The 17,537-nt window shown below is 38.9% G+C and overlaps 1 protein-coding gene and 1 pseudogene across 8 annotated transcripts in view; one reads left to right on the forward strand and one right to left on the reverse strand.

Annotated features, from left to right (window-relative positions):
• LOC306654118 (endophilin-A3) overlaps positions 1-17,537 on the forward strand; it is a 578,788-nt gene that overhangs the window by 158,386 nt on the left and 402,865 nt on the right. The gene's annotated exons all lie outside the window — the stretch shown is intronic.
• LOC306654123 (holocytochrome c-type synthase-like) lies at positions 3,813-4,762 on the reverse strand (annotated as a pseudogene). The gene is made up of 2 exons: positions 4,300-4,762; positions 3,813-4,187 (listed from the first exon to the last, which is right to left on the reverse strand). The product of its transcript is annotated as a holocytochrome c-type synthase-like (transcript).

A 17,537-nucleotide genomic window follows, 5' to 3' on the forward strand; every position in this document is an offset into this window, starting at 1 on the left:
TAATTGCACTTCCATTTCTTCTGGGCACTCAAGAATTAAAAAATGGTATTCAACCTTAACTTGTCTTTCCATAATTATAAGTGAGATCGTCATTAGTATTTCCTTCGTCTGAATTGTTTGTCACTTTTTTTCTTTTAGGTAGTTTTTGTTAGTGATTTGTAGGACTTCTTTAATATTAACAGTTTTTTAACCTTATTTTGTCTGTTTATTGGTTTTTTTGCTGTGATTTACTTTGTTCAGTTTTTTTGAGTATATAGAAGTTCTATTTTGATGTAGTCAAATTTATCAACATTTTTATTTGATTTTTGCACTTTGTGTTTACTTATGATTTTTGCATTTTATACCATTAAGAAAAGTCTTCCTGACCCCAAAGTTATTCTGCTACAGTTTTCTATGACTTTTAAAATATCCTCTAAATATTGAAATCCTAATCATTTGGATTATTTTTTGTAAATTAAAATAAATGACTAAACTACAAGAATAGCTGTGCCAGTTTGCATTCCTACCAGCCTTGTATGAGTGATCCAGTTTCTTCACATCCATGCCAGCATTTGGGGTTGTCACTGTTTTCAATTGTAGTTCCTTTGGCTAATGATGTTGAATATTTCTTCATGTGCTTATTTGCCATCCGAAGGTCCCCTTTGGTGAAATTTCTCTTCATATCTTTGCCCATTTGCTACTTAGAGCGTATTTTTACTGTTGAGTTTTGAGAATTCTCTTTATATTCTAAATGTTAATTTTTTGTTATGAAAATAGTTTGCCAATATATTCCCTCACCCTGTAGCTTACATTTTATTCTCTTAATAGGGTCTTTCATGGATCAAAAGTTTTTAATTTGAATGAAATCCAAGTTATCAGTTTCTCTTGTTATTTGCTGTTGACATGAAACTAAGAATTCTTTGAAGGCAAAGAATATAAGATCCTCTTCTATTTTTTTTTCTTAAGTTCATGATCTATTTTGAGGTAGGATTTGTGTGTGAGACATGGCTTGCCGTTGGCTGTCTGGTCGTTCCTCGATAGTACCCCCAATCCAGAAAAGTGTCAGCTTGAATTTTCTTCCAACACTGTCACTTCCCTTCAAGATTTTTTTTTCAATGAAAAATAATAATTATTAGAATAACAGGTACATATAGTTTTTAAAATAAAATGGTACCACAAGGCTTTTATTTATGAAAATCAGCAGTCTTATAAGGCCTAATCCCCCACAAGCAGCTGCAAAAGCCCCCCCTCCCCTCTTGGAACCACACCTGGGCAATATGGTGCATATCCTGCTTCTCTTCCGGAGTGTCAGTTTCCCGCTGATGTGGCCCCGCACCCAATCACTCTCCACCGCCCTGTCTCAATCCCCTAGTGACAAAGCTTGCCCAATTACCTACCGCCCCGTCCCATACCCTCCCTGGCCTATGAGACTTCTCTCCACTCTATAAAAGTGTGCACATTCTCTGAATAAAGCAGAACTTCTCCGGTGGCCGGACAGTTGGTGTCGCCTCATTCTTTCAAGTCTCCCTCTCTGCTCCTTTCCCAAGGCTTATTTGCTGCTCTCAGAGGAAACCACTTTCAACTCTCCACTGTTTGGTAGTTAGCTCCATCATTCTATATAAAACACTGATTTTTCAGTGTTGGGTCATGGAGTGATTTCCTTCTAAGGAAGATAACCTTTCAACTCCCTATCCTTTAGTCTCCCCTATACTCCCCCTCTTCCAGTTTACTTAAAATCAACATTCTTGTCAAATAAGTACTTATTACATAATTATCATTTCCATCATGCAGAAGTATTAAAATACACCCCTCATTTGTTTCCCTGGCTGTTATTTTACATATAGTTGCCTCTACCTCTGAATGAAAACCTGGGCAGGCCCCAGAACTTTTCTGGTTACATCTAGGTCACATGAGTTCTCCAGTCACTTCACTATGTAAGTGCAGGTTTGCACAGTGGCCCACTTGCTAAGACCTGTATAGTAGCAAAGTTAAAATCTCCAATTAACTATTGCAGTGTCAAGCTAGATATCAGAGCAAGCACGGTGTTTGGCTTCTTTGTTTCTTCTACCCCTTCTGCTCTTGAAACTCTAGGGAACCTCATGCTCTTTGAAGGCTCTTTTAAATTTCTCTCTTTCTCTTTCTCTCTCTCTCTCTCTCAGAAGAACGTGCAACATTCCAGTTCCTTCTTGCTCTCTCCAAACACTTCTCTGAAAATTCTTTCTAATCTCCATTACCTGACCTGGTTGTGCCACAAGTGTGAGTTGGAGTTAAGAGTAATAAAAAAATTTCCCCCTCTCTCTTCTGTTTCTGTTTCAAGTTCTACAGGATGGTCTGTACATTAAGCTTTAAAAATGGTTCAGAAGCCTATGCCAAAACTTCACTTTTATGTTCTGTAACAATGACTTACAATGTCATGTGCATAAAAATAACATGCACAGAAGCATTGCTTAGTGACTAGGGCTGTACTTTCATTCTTGTTTGACTTCCAGAGCCTTGCTTATCAGAGATTTGTAAGTCGTGACAACAGGTGCCATTAGTCCTCTTGACTTTGTTCTTCTTCTGCAATCAAAGCTGTTTTGGCTCTTCTAGTTCCTTTTCATTTCTTTGAGAATTTTAATATCATCTTTTCAATTTTTACAAAAAAATTAAAAGCACATTTGGATTTTGATTTGGATTGGGTTGACTCTCTAGATCCTTTTAGAAAGAATTGATAGTTTAACACAATATTGAATGTTCCAATCTTTTTTTTTTTTTTAGGATAAATTAAAGGATTTAATATTAACACTTTAAAAAAACAGTCATTTGTAACATGCTGCTATAATTAGAACAACCAGTTTTGGGGTTATTGAGACAAGTAATTTCAACAGCAAGCTTAAAGCTTTCTTAAAACATAAAAATTGAGACAGTAAATTGATACAAACATACTACATGTGAGAAAAATACTCTTCTTGTGAATGTTAATACTCAGCTAAATATAATCACTGGACTGTGACTTGAGCCAGGTTTTTAAATCTGGATTAGCCCAACCCCAGAGGGAAGGCTTCCAATGGAGGAAGAAATGGGACTCAAAGTTGGACTAACTTGAAATTCTAGGGACAATGAAGAGACCTGTTTTGGGGGAGCAGAGTTACATGTCAGAACAACACAAAAGTATTTTAAAAATTAAAATGTATGTTTCAAAGCATATGCATCAGCACCTCATGGTGAGTTGAAACTTTAACAAGGCCCAATCTGAAAAATGCATATAAATGAGAATCTAGAGAGCCAAGATACGCCTTAGTCTTGCTGAGTGCAAGCCATAGCTTTGCATTTTGTTCAGGGTCTCTACTAAATTGTGGAGACTTCAGAAATAATAGTCTTTTCAAAAACGATATTGCTTATCTATAATAAATGATTTTAGTTAAAAGATTTGACCAGGTAAAAGCTCATGAGCAGTGCACTGACTTTCAGGTTTTGCCTCTCAAATATTCTTGAGAAAACAGTAAGAAAAAAGCAACTTTTCTCACTTTCTAAGAACTCTTTTTCAGAAGTTTTTCAGACTTTTCTAGACGAAATACACAGATAGTGTTGCAGCTAAGGGACAAGCTGAGGGACTGCTTCCCACTTAAACCGAACAGGAAGAAAACTTAGAATGATCTGCTATAAACTGCAAGGCAAAATGCAGCTTAAAACTGAATGGAGCAAGGGTCCTTTGCTAAGTGGAGGATGACGTGTGATTACCCACTTGAAGGTTCCATTACATCATGAGTGCAATTCAGTTTGGGGAAATAGTTTAATGTATCTCTCAGAAAAAAAAAAAAAGTTCATACTTTGCATCACAAACAAAACAGTGGTTATGATGTCCAGTGCCACCAAGCAACTTTCATTCTGTCCCATACTGCTGAGAGCAAATCCAAGGCAGGGCAGACATCCAGGATGGTGAACCGGTAGTCCTTGTTGACTTCGCCACCATTGTAGTAATCTATCACATATATTACTTCTGTGCCACAGCGGTTGATGATCCAATCATGCCTGTCGAAGGGCAACTCATACCCCATCCAAGAACGAATTCTTGCTCTTGGTGAATACTCTTTTGCTTTCCCTCCAAATCGGATCAATGATGGACCACAAGGACACTCCGCAGCATGAAGAGCTTCCCACTTCAAAATCTCCTTCCAAGCCTGTTCATTGTTCTGATTGTGAATTCTAATGATATTATACATATCTTTCTAATATCCTCATCCTTCCACTTCCACCCTTTCATTCATCATTTTTTTTTTTTTTTGTGGTGCTGGGGAATGAACCCAGGGTCTTGTGCTTGCAAGGCAAGCACTCTACCAACTGAGCTATATCCCTAGCCCCACTTCCACCCTTTCCTCAACATTGCATTCCAGAACATCTGTTCAGAAGGATAAACCCACTTTTTCTCTGAATCTGCTCGTGGAATGGATGACTCCTCTCTGACGGTAGACAAAGGAAAGGGCTGATCTGGAGCTGGTGTTTGATTAGGTGGTGGCATTGGATTTGAAGGATCCAGGTTCTCCTAATTCTTAGCAGCAGCACCTGTAACAGGACACTCCACATACTCATATGCACGATCTTGGTGGGCAGGCCCAGAGTATGCTTTGCTCTCACAGGTTGGACCAGAGGGTTCCACATTCATTGAACAGCCTTTCATTTTCCCTTCATGCATTGGGCATCCTGAAGATGGTGATGCTGTCTGATGATCTGAAGCTTTTGAGGTCAGAACTGGAACAGCAGGAGTAGAGGCTGACAAACCCATGGTTGGAATCAGTGTTGACTCCAAACTGTTTTAAATTTCCAGCTCTAACCCAAGCCCAAGGAAAGCAATCTGCTGTCATCCCCACCTTTCTCTCACGGGGTCACTGCTGTGGCCTCAGTCACCACAGGCACTCTCCGAATGTTCCAATCTTGAACATAGCTTATTTTATTTCCTGTATATTTAGTTTTGCTTCAGTTTCTCTCAGCGATGTTTTGTTGCTTCCAGTATATGGGTTTTGCATAGTTTTCAATCCATCTCTAAATATTTCATAATTTGGGTGTGCTTATAAATAAGAGTTCTTATAAAATTTCCTTATCGAGTGGTTTTATCTCTAATATACATTTTTTCTTGATTTTTGAATATCAAACATGTATCCTGCCAGTGGCTAAATTGACTTGCTAGGTCTAGTAGCTTTTTAATTATTTGTATGATTTTTCTATATGGATGATCATGTCATTTGCAAGTAAAGATAGTTTTACTGGATATCTGAATGATTTTTATTTTTCTTGCTCTTTGATACTTGCTAGGACCTCCAGTGTAATATTGAATAGAAATAGTTAGAGGCAATGGACCTGCCTTGCCCCTAATCTTAGGAGAGGAGCATTAAGTTTCATAATTATGATGTTGGGTAGAGACTTTTCATGGATAGTTTTCTTGGATGGAAGGAGCTCCCTCCTATAGTTTGCAGTGAGTTTTTATCAGGAACAATTTTTTTCAATTTTGTCAAATGCTTTTTTTTAGCAATAGAAACAAAAATGGCATGGTATTGGCACCAAAATAGACAGGTAGAACAATGGTACAGAATAGAGGACACGGACACAAACCCAAATAAATACAAAATTTTAACTTTATGAGTGATTAGATCCTTCAGATCCTTCTGAGAATATTAGTTATATTTTTAAAAGTCTCCATGTAGGGGATCTATTAAATCTTGTCTCCTTGAGTATTGTTTAGCTCTGCCATCTACTTTATGAAGTAATTTCTCATCCAGTGTTGTTGATTCTTGGCTCTGCATGAAAATATTTATTTGAGATTCTTTGTTAGTTAGTCTCCCATGGTAAAGTGGGAATAAGTGATTCTCAGCTGATTAAATGTACCGTTTTCTGATTTTCAGGGTGTTTCCATCACCTATGGTATTGCCCTGACATCTTGCTTTGGGTTTCCATACTCAATACTCCTTCCTGGAGGTAGATGCCTGGGCTCCCAGGTAAGGTGTGCAAACCCAGAGAGGAAGGACCTACCTGGCTCCTCTTCTTTTAGAGAGCCAACCAGGTATCCAGCTACCAGTATCCACTTACTTTGAGCTTTGGGCATTCTCAGAATCCATATTTGTAGCATCCCTATTCAGGGACCATTTTGAGCTTGATTTTCTTCATCTTATCTCCTATATTCCATCTTCTTGGAATTCCTGATAAGCCTTACAATTTCTAATCTATCAGCATTGTTTGCTTCTATTTTCCAATATGGTTTGGAACTTTAAAATTTTCTTATTTCAAAATTGATAGGGATTCCATACATGGAAGAATCCTGCAGTCTTGTACTCCATCTTCCCTGTTAATACAAACTATCTTTAAGTTATTTAAGGTCATGTGTTGCACTGATTGCATTTTTCTGCTGTCACACAAGATGGCCTTAGGTGCTCAAAGGATGTCAGAATAAATGCCTTGAATCACATCATAAGAATATTTTTTTATCAGTTCTCTTTCAATCTTTCTGATAATAATGAAGTAAAGCCATAGTTTTGTACCGGAATGTTTTTTTTAATGTCCAATTCAGACATTAAATAGATCTCATGTTAAAAGGCTTTTGCAGGCAAGAGTCCTAACTTTAATTGAATTAAATTGCCTCTTTTCCATTATAATTATTTTCATGGTTACACTCTCTTTAGAGCATGTGGTGCTAGTTTTGATTTATATATTTTTTAATTTATTTATTTATTTTTTTATTGTAAACAAATGGGATACATGTTGTTTCTCTGTTTGTACATGGCATAAAGGCATACCACTTGTGTAATCATAAATTTACATAGAGTAACGTTGTTTGATTCATTCTGTTATTTTTTCCCTTCCCCCCACCCCTCCCACCCCTCTTTTCCCTCTATACAGTCCTCCTTCCTTCCTCCATTCTTGCCCCCCTCCCTAACCCTAACTCTAACCCTAACACTAACCCTTCCCTCCCCCCATTATGTGTCATCATCCGTGATTTATATTTTTGATATAATGTTTCATTTAAAATTATTTCAGTTAAATTGATTTCTTTAAAAATCATCAAGAGGATATTCAGATATATTTCTCTGAAGACTTCTTTTATATTGTGTTAGGGTGACACTAGTTTCTGTTTCAAAAAAAACAAAGGAAAACAAAAGAAAAAGAAAAACTCAAGTGCAGTATGCAACAGCATAAAAATTTTCTTACTCATGGAACAATCCAGGGAGGATATTCCAGAAGGATGGGTGATTTTCTTCCCCAGACCTGCTCAGGAGCCCAGGCAAATATATGCTCTGGCATTCTTATCACATGACTTACAAGTTGTTGTCACTCCAGCCAGCAAGAAGGGAGAAAAAAAAAAAGAAATATGTAGGCTAGACATTTCGTCCTAAGCTAGCAAGGCAGAAATGACACACTCAAACATTCCAGTGACAAGAGCTCAACCAAACAGCCACATCTAGTGGCAAAGCAGCTTGAGAAATGCAGTCTTTAGCTGGGTGGTCACTACACAGTTACAACAATGTCTTATCATACTACTATAACAAAATACTTGAGAGTGGGAAACTTAAAAGCAACAGAATTTATTGCTTACCTTTCTAGAGGTTGGTAAATCTAAGACCAAAGTGCTGGCAGATTCAGTGTCTAGTGAGGCCTGTTCCTCACAGATGGCACAGTCTAGCTCTGTCCTCACACTGCACATGGACAAACTAGCTCCTTTGGACTTCTTTTATAGGCACTAATTTTATTCATGAGGGCTCTGTTCTCATGACTTACTCACCTCTGAAGGCTACAACTTTTAATACTTTCTCACTGGGGATTAGATTTCAACATATGAATCTGGGTCAGACACAAACATTCAGATCATGACAAATGGAAATACACATCAGAAATAAGTCCCTAACGATGATGGACTCCTGCTGGACCGAAATTGCCAAGGACCCCCTTTGCTGGTAGTGAAGGAAGGGTCTTGACTAGATGGTGGCTCTGCTATCTTTGGGGAGAGTTTCTCTCTTGTCCTTCATTCTGTGGGTCCTTACATTCCCCCCTCTAAATCTTTTATATCTTCTGAGTCCACCTCTGAGGTAGTCTTAGGAAAGTTGCCTTCTTTGGGATTTGGGTTTGTGAACTCCTTAATGTTCAATAGATGCAGATATTTTCGGGTTAAACTTGTTTCCCCTTAGTTTGATTCTTTCAAAAACATAATAATACTCTCCAACTCTACTTCGTGTACAACCAGAGAAATGTGTACAGTGAATCCAAAAATTAAGAAAAAAAAAATACATAATGAGCTTCAATCTCCTGTCAGGCAGGTCTGTTTTCCCATAACTGAACTCAAGGTGCTTTGTTTCCGTTTTCCCTTCCTTCCTTTCTTTTATTTTTTTCTTTTTGGTACTGAGGGGTTCAATACTGAACTACATCTCTAGCCCTTTTTATATTTTATTTTGAGACAGGGTCTCACTGAGTTGTTTAAGGCCTCCCTAAGTTGCTGAGGCTGGCTTTTTTGAACATGCGACCCTCCTGCTTCAGCCATCTGAGGCACTAGGATTACAGGCAAGTGCCACTGCACCCTGCTCAAGGACCTTTCTTTGACATAGCTCTTAAGACTGCTTTCCTTCTTTCCTTCCTTGCCAAACCCATGCTTCCCCAACTCAAGTCATGGATGCTACTTTGAGGGCATCCAAAACCACAGAACTGAATGGGAGGCAGTAACTTTAATATAATTCTTGATGCACAGCCGGGTTTCTTTGGTTTAGGAAGATCTCTGAGAATCATTCAGAATAGCAGCCTGCTGATCTTCTGTTCTTTGGGGGCACAGAAGAAGTTTCTATGCTGATCCAACCTCAGATCATTCTGGTCTCCCTTCCTTTGCTTGCAAATTGGACACTAACTCACTAGACACAGTAAGGAGTCTGAGAGTAACATTTTGATTTTGTTCATCTTTTTTCTTTAGAGATACTGGTATGTAATCTGGTTTCAAAGGTTATCAAGGACAGATGTTTCATTATGACCTAATAAGAGTTACTGACTTCTGTGCCTATTATATCTGTTTCTTCTTTATCACTGCTGGCCCTCTAAGTCAGTACCACTAATTTTAGGTGTTACTATGGCAACACCTCATTCCTGGTACCAGTTTCTGTGTTAGTAGCTACCCTTCTGGAGAGACTCAAGAAGACAGTGTTCAAAGAGGACAGAAATGAAGAATGGAAGTCTAGGGCCAGAGGTATCCCCTAAAGGAAATAAGCCAGAAGTGGCTCATATCACTTCTACTCCCATCCCCTGGCAAGGGCTTGGTCACATCACTCATATAACTGCAAAGGCTGGGGAGAGGTAAGCTGGGGACCCACATCCCACCTACAATTACATTACTATGGAAGAAGGGAAGAGTGGGTTTTGGTGGCCAGCTTGCAATCTCTACCACATACATTTACTATAGACTTAGTGTGGAAGAAAATGTCTATTCTGTCACTCAGTATTCTCTACAGGGTCCCACATAATTCATTTATGTTGGAGTGTGGTACCTGGTGCAAGCTCATAGACAATGTGGGAATATACAGTAGGATAACCTAGGTAAGGGAAAACTTTTTGGTGGAGTGTCAGGTAGTAAATATTTTAGGCTTTATTATTTCTATTGGGCAATTTGGTTGCTGTTGCAACTACGTGATTCTGTTGTAACACACAAAGTATTCATAGACAATATACAAGCGAATGGGCCTAGCTGTGTTCCTTTAAATTGTTATTTAGTTCATAGGCCATAGTTTTCCAGCTCCTGACTCACTGCAAAATCAACTCAGCAGTGACTACCAAATGTTTACACACTCCCAGTAGTATCATTCCTGGAAGTATATCCTAAAGAAATAATTTAAGCAAAGCATCCTGCTTCGTATCTATATAGCAACTGTCTAAACAAACAAAAAGTTGTAAGAACAGCCTAATGACCAACATTTATTTGTCAATAGAAGTATAATGGTTAAGAGATTGTAGTGTATAAAATGAGATATTCATCTATTTAAAGATATTAATAAGTATGTAGACACATAAAATGTTGATAGTAAGTGGAAAAGAAAGACACTAAATTATGAGTAATCTATGATTACAACTTTGTAAACATGTATCTGCATATAGATTAGGCTAAAGATAGGATTATGGACATTATTTTTCTTTTCTTAAGATACAATTCAAATTGTATTTTAATAAGAATATTGAGTAAAAATGTATTTACTAGTGGAAGAAGTTGATGGTTTTGAACAATAGGTATACTTCCTTCTTTACAGAAATATGTGCCCCATTGTACTCTCCATTTGCTCTTGTCTACTCAGAAGCTCAATACCAGATGTAAGGTTCAAGCATGGCACCATCTAAAGAACTGCAAGCTAGTATGTTTGTCCCTTCTTTGTTGGGGGTGACCATGCATCACACTTTCTTTGGGCAGGTCCCAGCATATGCCTCTTGTTTCAGTGTAACTTTTAATCTTGAAAGTTCTGTTGTTTGGATAAAAATTATATTTTCCCTGTTTTTTACCTTTACCTTTCTACTTCTATTCTGATAAAACTTTATCAGAATATATAGATATTATTGTAAGTCACTTCAAATTTTTGTTTAGAAATATGCTGGATATCAACAGACTAATTGAAAACTTTGGAAATGATTCCAGTGGCAGCCTCCCCACCCCAATATATTATATTTCAGTAGGCAAAACCCAGAACACCACCTGGGTTGGCTCAGTCCTTGCTCTGCTCTCTCACCTTCCATCTTGCACCAAACAAGGGGTCCATTCTTAGAGAGAGGACCCAGGAACTAGAGTCAAGTTCTCAAGACACCATGCTTGCACTTGCTACCAGAAAGAACTTAGCTTTCTTTGTGTTGGCCTTTTGGGCAGTGTAAAGAGTAATGAACTCTATAAAAATTAAAAGGTATTTGAATTAAAGTATTACTCAAAGGCATAAGCTTATAGCATTTGAGAGCCTAAAGTATGCCAGATGTTATTATTTGATGCTTTATGTACCTAACATTTCATTCTCATAATGATACTGTAAGAAAGTGATGATAATAAAAATAAAATAATAAATAATGATATAATGTTAATAGCAGCTACACTCAAATGCTCACTTTATGTATATGTCTAGTACTATTTATTCCCATTTTACAGATAAATAAGGAAGTTTAGAGAGGGTAAGTGACATTTTCTCAAGGTCACAGAGTCAGTAAATAGCAGAGATGGTTGCTTTCTTATAGATATTTCATTTTATATCATTAAGAAGGAAGACTGGAGAATGTTACAAGATGTTCAAGAGCCCCATGAATGATTTATTTCCAAGACTCATCACAGGGAATCTGTGGTCAGCACATGGTTGCAGAGGGACTATGCATCCAAGTCGAAGGAAGAGAACACTGATAGGACAGTGAGTTCTCTGACTTCTTCATCCAGGCAAAGCATGTCTGAGCTTTGTCCCTTCCTTCTTGGCCAGTAGTTCAGTCCCTAGGCAGATTAAGTTGTTAGAAGGGTGTTGTTCAGCCAGGGATCACAGATGTGCAAAAGAAGGCTTGAAAGAAGCCTCCATGTCCAAAAACTAGATTTACCCCTGCCACAGACTCTCCTGTATGCCTTTGTTGGCCATTTGCCTGTGCCTTTCCTGGGCCGCCTCTTTGGAGTTTCACTTGGCAGAATCTCCGACTACCCATGTCACACACCTAGCATCAGGCTTCGTTGATTTGTGGGTGGAATTTTTTAGTGTAAAGGGGTCCTGTAGTGTTTGTTTCTCAGGCGCAGTTTCAAAAGAAAATAACATTTTATAGCCTGCATTAATGGGAAATTACTTTCCATTAGGATTCTGAATGATTTGCACATAATGTTTATAAAGTAAAGGAAAAATGTCAAGCATTTCACTAACAATTTAAAGCAAAGCTCAAAAGACGCTGCCAGAAATGAATTCCAAGAACATTTTCTTCAACATTTCTTCTTTCTAGAGAAAAAAAGTTGAGAGAGATGAAAGGACATGGGTCAATTAGGCAGAATGCATTGTGGGACTGAGATGGAATCTTTGATAATATCCTTGCTAGGTAGTTAAAGGAATGAATGAAGTGTGCCAAAAATGGAGAAGGAGGGGAATCACAACTTGAAATGATGGATTGCAGACAAAATCCAAGTTCAGGCTCTGGCTAGGATAAATGAGCGCCTGTCCAAGCCTGTGAGTATGGACTGTGCTACTTTATCAGCATATGCTACCCCTGTCCCCAAAGAGAAAAAGAGGCCAAGAAAAGTCCTTTGGATGAAATGTGTGCCTGGGCAGTTCCATAAAATTGCCGATTTTGAAGAAAACAGTATAGGGACCTGTGATCTATGCTCAAGTATCTTCTCTGTCCCTGGGAATTTGTATCAGGCACCAAATTGTCACTTTCTCAATTATTCATTGAATCATTGAAGAACAAGATATATTTTCCTTGTTTATCAATTCATTTATTTATGAAGGGTTTTCTTCTCCACTAATATTCCTAAAAAAAGGTATCATTTTATATACCAACAACTTATGTAATGACAATGAAGGGTTAATAGACTACAAACTGAGATCTACTTTAAAAATGTAGAAAAGACTGAGATTCATTAACAAATGTGCATTCCAAATGTGTGCTACAGGCCTGTCAGAGTGAGGCAAAATAAATCTCTCAAATGACTTGTATTAAGACATTCTAACTCTCTTTAGGTATAAAAGAGACTTTTATAAATTTCTTGACACTTTGAAGGCTGCTCAGAAATAATTTCTAGAGCCTAAGTCATTCGTCTCATTGGTACAAAATCTCTAGGATTACACTAGAAAATAAACATTGATTCAGAAGTGAAATGTGAGGTTTAAAAATTAAAGAAGACGAGCACTTTGCAAATAGAAACATATACCTTTTTTTTAACCTACATTTCCAAAGAGGAAATTAAAATTTCACAGAGCAGCGAAAATGGAGTTTGCTCAGTCAGCAAGTTCTTACTTTTCTCCTCTTTCCTTCTCCCCATCTTTACTTCTCCTCCCTCCCTCCTTTCCCCCCACATCCACTTCTGTAGACCATGCAGAGTGGTTCAGAATTTGGAGACAGGGTTATGGACAAGAGAGATATAAACATGGAGGCAGGAGTGACACATGGTAGTTCAGATTCTGGAGCTCATTAGCTGTGTGACTTTGGGTGAGTTTTTTAACATCTCTAGACTGATTTGAACTTGTCCCTAAATGAAGGAATTGGACTTAATAAATTCTAGGGTAGTTTCTAGCTCTTAATTCTGTGACTGCAATGTTTATCTTTTGTGAGTACTTAGAATACTTAAAAATTGGAGAAGTGGACAGGTTAAATACTTAATGTTTTCTATATTTAAAACATATTTTTAAAAATTAAAGTGTGAGCTGTGTTTATAGTTGTTGATCAGTAGCCATTGTTGAGGGGAATAAAGGAAGGTTACTCTTATTTTCCAAATTGAAAGAAGATTCGAAGGGAAAGGTTTTTCTCACTGCAGAGGATGGTTTCCAATAATTCTTCTAAATACTCTGCAAAAGGAGTTTTTGAAAAACTATAAGACCTAACTTATTACTTAGCTGTGGAAGTTTTGATATGACTTAGCTGAAATGGTTATATGATATGTTATCTCAAATGCTGAGTATCTTAACATCTCAATATGTGTTTTGTAAAAATGCATTTAATTTGTGTACTAAAAATTAAAATACCATCATCCAAAATTATTATATTCAATTATTTTTAAAAATAGTATAGAAGTCAGTATGTTTCCAGGGATTACAAATAGGACAGCCATGTAGCACAGTTCCAGGGAACTCATTTGAATCCACATGAATGACAGTCCCTGGAGTTGTCCAGTGGGTGTGGCTACAAACTCTCCAGATTATGGAAATGAGAGACATAGGAAAAGTGTGAGAAAATTGCACTGGGCCAGTAACAACACCAAATCTCCCAGTCACAAGCCTAACAGAGAGAGGCAAGTCTCTAGCCAACTAGGAATCACTTGCCCTGTCCAAAGTGGGTGACTGATAGTCTAGGCAGCTTTCCTTTGCCCAACAATGTGGGCCCAGAATAGCCAGTCTTTCTGATTTTTCAAGAGAAGCCAGAAATCATAGATTTATGTGTAATCTCCTGATTTTTCAATATTGGCAACTAATCCACATTGTGAAAGATGTGAATCAGGCTAAACCAAAGTGCCACCTGCAAGCTGATCCCTATGCCAGAGACCAGAAAGCTACATCTGTCACCTCTCAGGAAGTTTTGATAAGTAATTGGACTTCAGCTTCTGAGGTGTCTGTCTGAGCCATCTCAGTAGACAAGTCAAGACTTTGTAGAATGAAGGGCACAAGCTCTACTAGTTAAACCCCAGTAAATAACTGTGTGGACTGTGGAGGATTGATATTAAGTTTAAAATAAATCACACATGCTTATTTTTATAGACTACAATGATTAAACTTGAGTTCCATTGACAAGTAATTTCCATCAATCCTATTTCCTGTGCATAAGTACAGGGATGTTATTTCTAGAAAGACAGTTTATATATTTTATTAGTCTTTCTCAGTAGTTTACAACTTACACATCTTAGGTTATGACTCAAAATTCACAGATAAAGAAATTGGGGACCAAAGATGACCTCATTCAGAGGTAGAACCTAGGAATCTCAAGTTTCTATCCAGTGCACTTTTACCCATGGGTCCAAGTGGTGTTTTAGAGATGGTGAGCAAAATGGTTTTTGTGGTATCTATCAGAACTACACAGCAATGTTGTGTCTGGATCAACTAAAGAGAAAGAACGTATGTATATACTTGATAAGTGTTTGAGAATGAGTCTGAACCAAAAGCAAACTTAAAAGTGCCAAATCAGGTCTTTGCCCCAACAAGGTAGGAGATGAACCATTTAACCTGATGTCACAAGTATTGTCAAATGTCAGGGTGATCTTGCTTATGGAACCAAAGCTCCCAGAAAGAGACTTAGATTCCATTCCTGATTGGAATGCTAACTCGTCCATTAATAGGTACTTTTCTCTCTGCTTCTTAGTGACCCTGGGAGTAGCATAAATAATAAGAAAACACCTTTAAACTTCTGGGCATAAGACCAAGAAGTGAGTGGAAAAGGAGCTCACCCAGCCAGAAGGAGTGAAGGGGGCCATGGAGTCAGAGGGAAGCCCAAATGTCACTTGGGCTCTGTCACTTCATACTTCTGGGTCTCAATTTTGTCATCTAAAGAATGGGGATTATGACTCCTATGGCACAGGATTATTCTAAGGATTAAATTAGATCATATAAGTTAGAGGTGCTGGGCATGGTACTTGCTACAGAAGTAAGCACCCACAGAACAGTGGCTATTAATGCTACATAATTGGTTATCTGATTTCCCAGCCTACAGCAGACTGGAAACAGCAGATTAGAAAGGCCCGAGGTACTGCTTCAGGAAGGCCCACTGACAGCAGGAAAAAGTGACAGGTCGCAGCCCGACTACAAGGGAGGCAAGAGAAAAACTATAAAAAACAGGAACAAAAACTCAAAAGGCACAACAGTCTGGGGCAGTTACTAAAAGACACAGAGCCCTCCTCAGGTCAGTAGCTTCCTGGAGATTCCGCACCTTGTACTACGACAGGGACTCATGTTGACAGCAGTTGTGCGGATGACATCTCCTCCCACCCCCTTTCTCCCTCCAAAGCAGGTGTGTATGCAAGGGTCGTATTTGCCTTTCAGTAGGGATGCTCCGACCAAATGCTTCCAGGCCTGAGATTCCCAAATCAAGGCCAGCAGAGAAGAAAAACCCCAGGCTCCTTTGATGGTCTGAAAATAACTCAAGTTCAAGTACAACAAAAGAACCGGGGTTTTAGTGCTATGGAGAAGAGGAGTCCCCTTACCCACTGACCTCTCCTACTTTCACTTCCCTCAATCACATTTAGAAATGAGAACAGCTTATAGATCCTGGCACGGGACAAAGAGAGGGAGAATGAATGAGAAGGCCAAGCAGCACAAATGCCACTCCCTTTGGATGCTGTCTACCCTGGTGTCTAAATCACCACTGGAACAGACACTGCTTTAAATTGAATTCTTGAACTGCTCACTTTGAAGCGGGAGCTCAGGCAGAGGAAGGCAGGACAGAGGAGAAGTGAAGAACAGACCTCAAGGTGGGGCAGGACTAGGTGGGTCCTGGGCTGAAACCCAGAGAGGATCAGGGCAGGATTTAGATGGAGAGTGCTCTGAGCCTTCCCTGACAAGTGCCCAGCTGAGAACCCAAAGATTCATTCCAAGCCCAGCTGATGGACCACTACTTTGGGTGAGAAATGGAGAGGGGAAACATTACCCACTGACAATTATCAGAAAGGGCACATGGCATAGTGATCAAAATGCAGACTCTGGACCTGACAGGTTGGATCCCAGCACTGCTGCTTAATCATGTTGAACCTTTCTCCACCCCTTAATTTGGGGAATATAATGTTACCTAAACATGGGATTTCTCTGGGAATTAAATCCATTAATATCTCTGAGGTACTAGAACATTACCCCTGCACATGGTAAATGTTGAACCTGAGAGGTATGACTTCATCCCTATAGCTGAGTGGGACTGAGAAATGTGGTACGGGATGACCACCACCTAAATAAAATGTGCTCAGTACTTACATAAGTGAGTAACTCTTTGTAGTAAGGACTCGGGCAAAAAAGGATGAAGTTGGGGTGAAGGCACTGCAAAGAATTTTCCTGCAGTTAAAATAAAAGGGGACCGCATCTTCTTAGAAACTGGACCACAGTATTGCAGTGAGGGAAGTGAAATTTATTTTCAGAACATGGTTTCCCTTTCTGTTGTGTTGCTGATAAAGTATTTATTATCTAGTCATCTTAAAACCCTTGTTTCTCTCTCTCTTTCTCTCTGCTAATGGTGTGGATCAGAGCTTGAATAATAAATATTTAACAGGGTCACTCTCTTTTCTCTGTTAAAATAATCTTTGTTTCAGTACTTTAACAAGGAAGTCTGTGTTTTTCCCACCTCTGCTCTCATGTTTCATTACAGCCAGTTCTCAGGAGTAAGAGAAAATAAACATGGGCTCCTTAGGAGGGCAGGAGTGGGCTGCACCTCCTCGCTGGACAGCATAGGGCTGTGGGCCTCACGGGCTGATTCTACAGCAGGGAGATCCACATGAGCCAGCAAGGGCTCATGTACACTTTCTAGTGGTTTTAGGAGCCAAGTCCCACAGGTGAGAGAGCAGAAAGATAGAGATGGATGAGGAGCAGCCATAGGACTTGTGGGGAGTGGGGTGCATAGAGGGAGTAGGTTGTCAATAAAGATGGGATGTGGGATAGGGCTGATTATTTTTACAGGAAGTTTTCAGGCAAGATGCTGGTTTTGGTGGTAGGAAGCCAGGCACTCAGGCACCTTGCAGTGCTTGTGTCTAATACAGTTTGAAAGAGCTCACTGAAGAGCTGCTTCTGCCTGAACTTGGGTTCCTTCCATGGTTGACTGGATTCATCTTTCATATCAAGGGGAAATTCAGCCTCTGTCATTCAGGTGGGCAGAAACTCTCAACTAAGCTGAACTTTCTTGTTCCTTTAGACCAATGGTGTTGGAAACAACTTAATCTTTTTTCC

This window comes from Sciurus vulgaris (genome assembly GCF_902686455.1).
Source record: "Sciurus vulgaris genome assembly, chromosome: 2".
Lineage (NCBI taxonomy): Eukaryota > Metazoa > Chordata > Mammalia > Rodentia > Sciuridae > Sciurus > Sciurus vulgaris.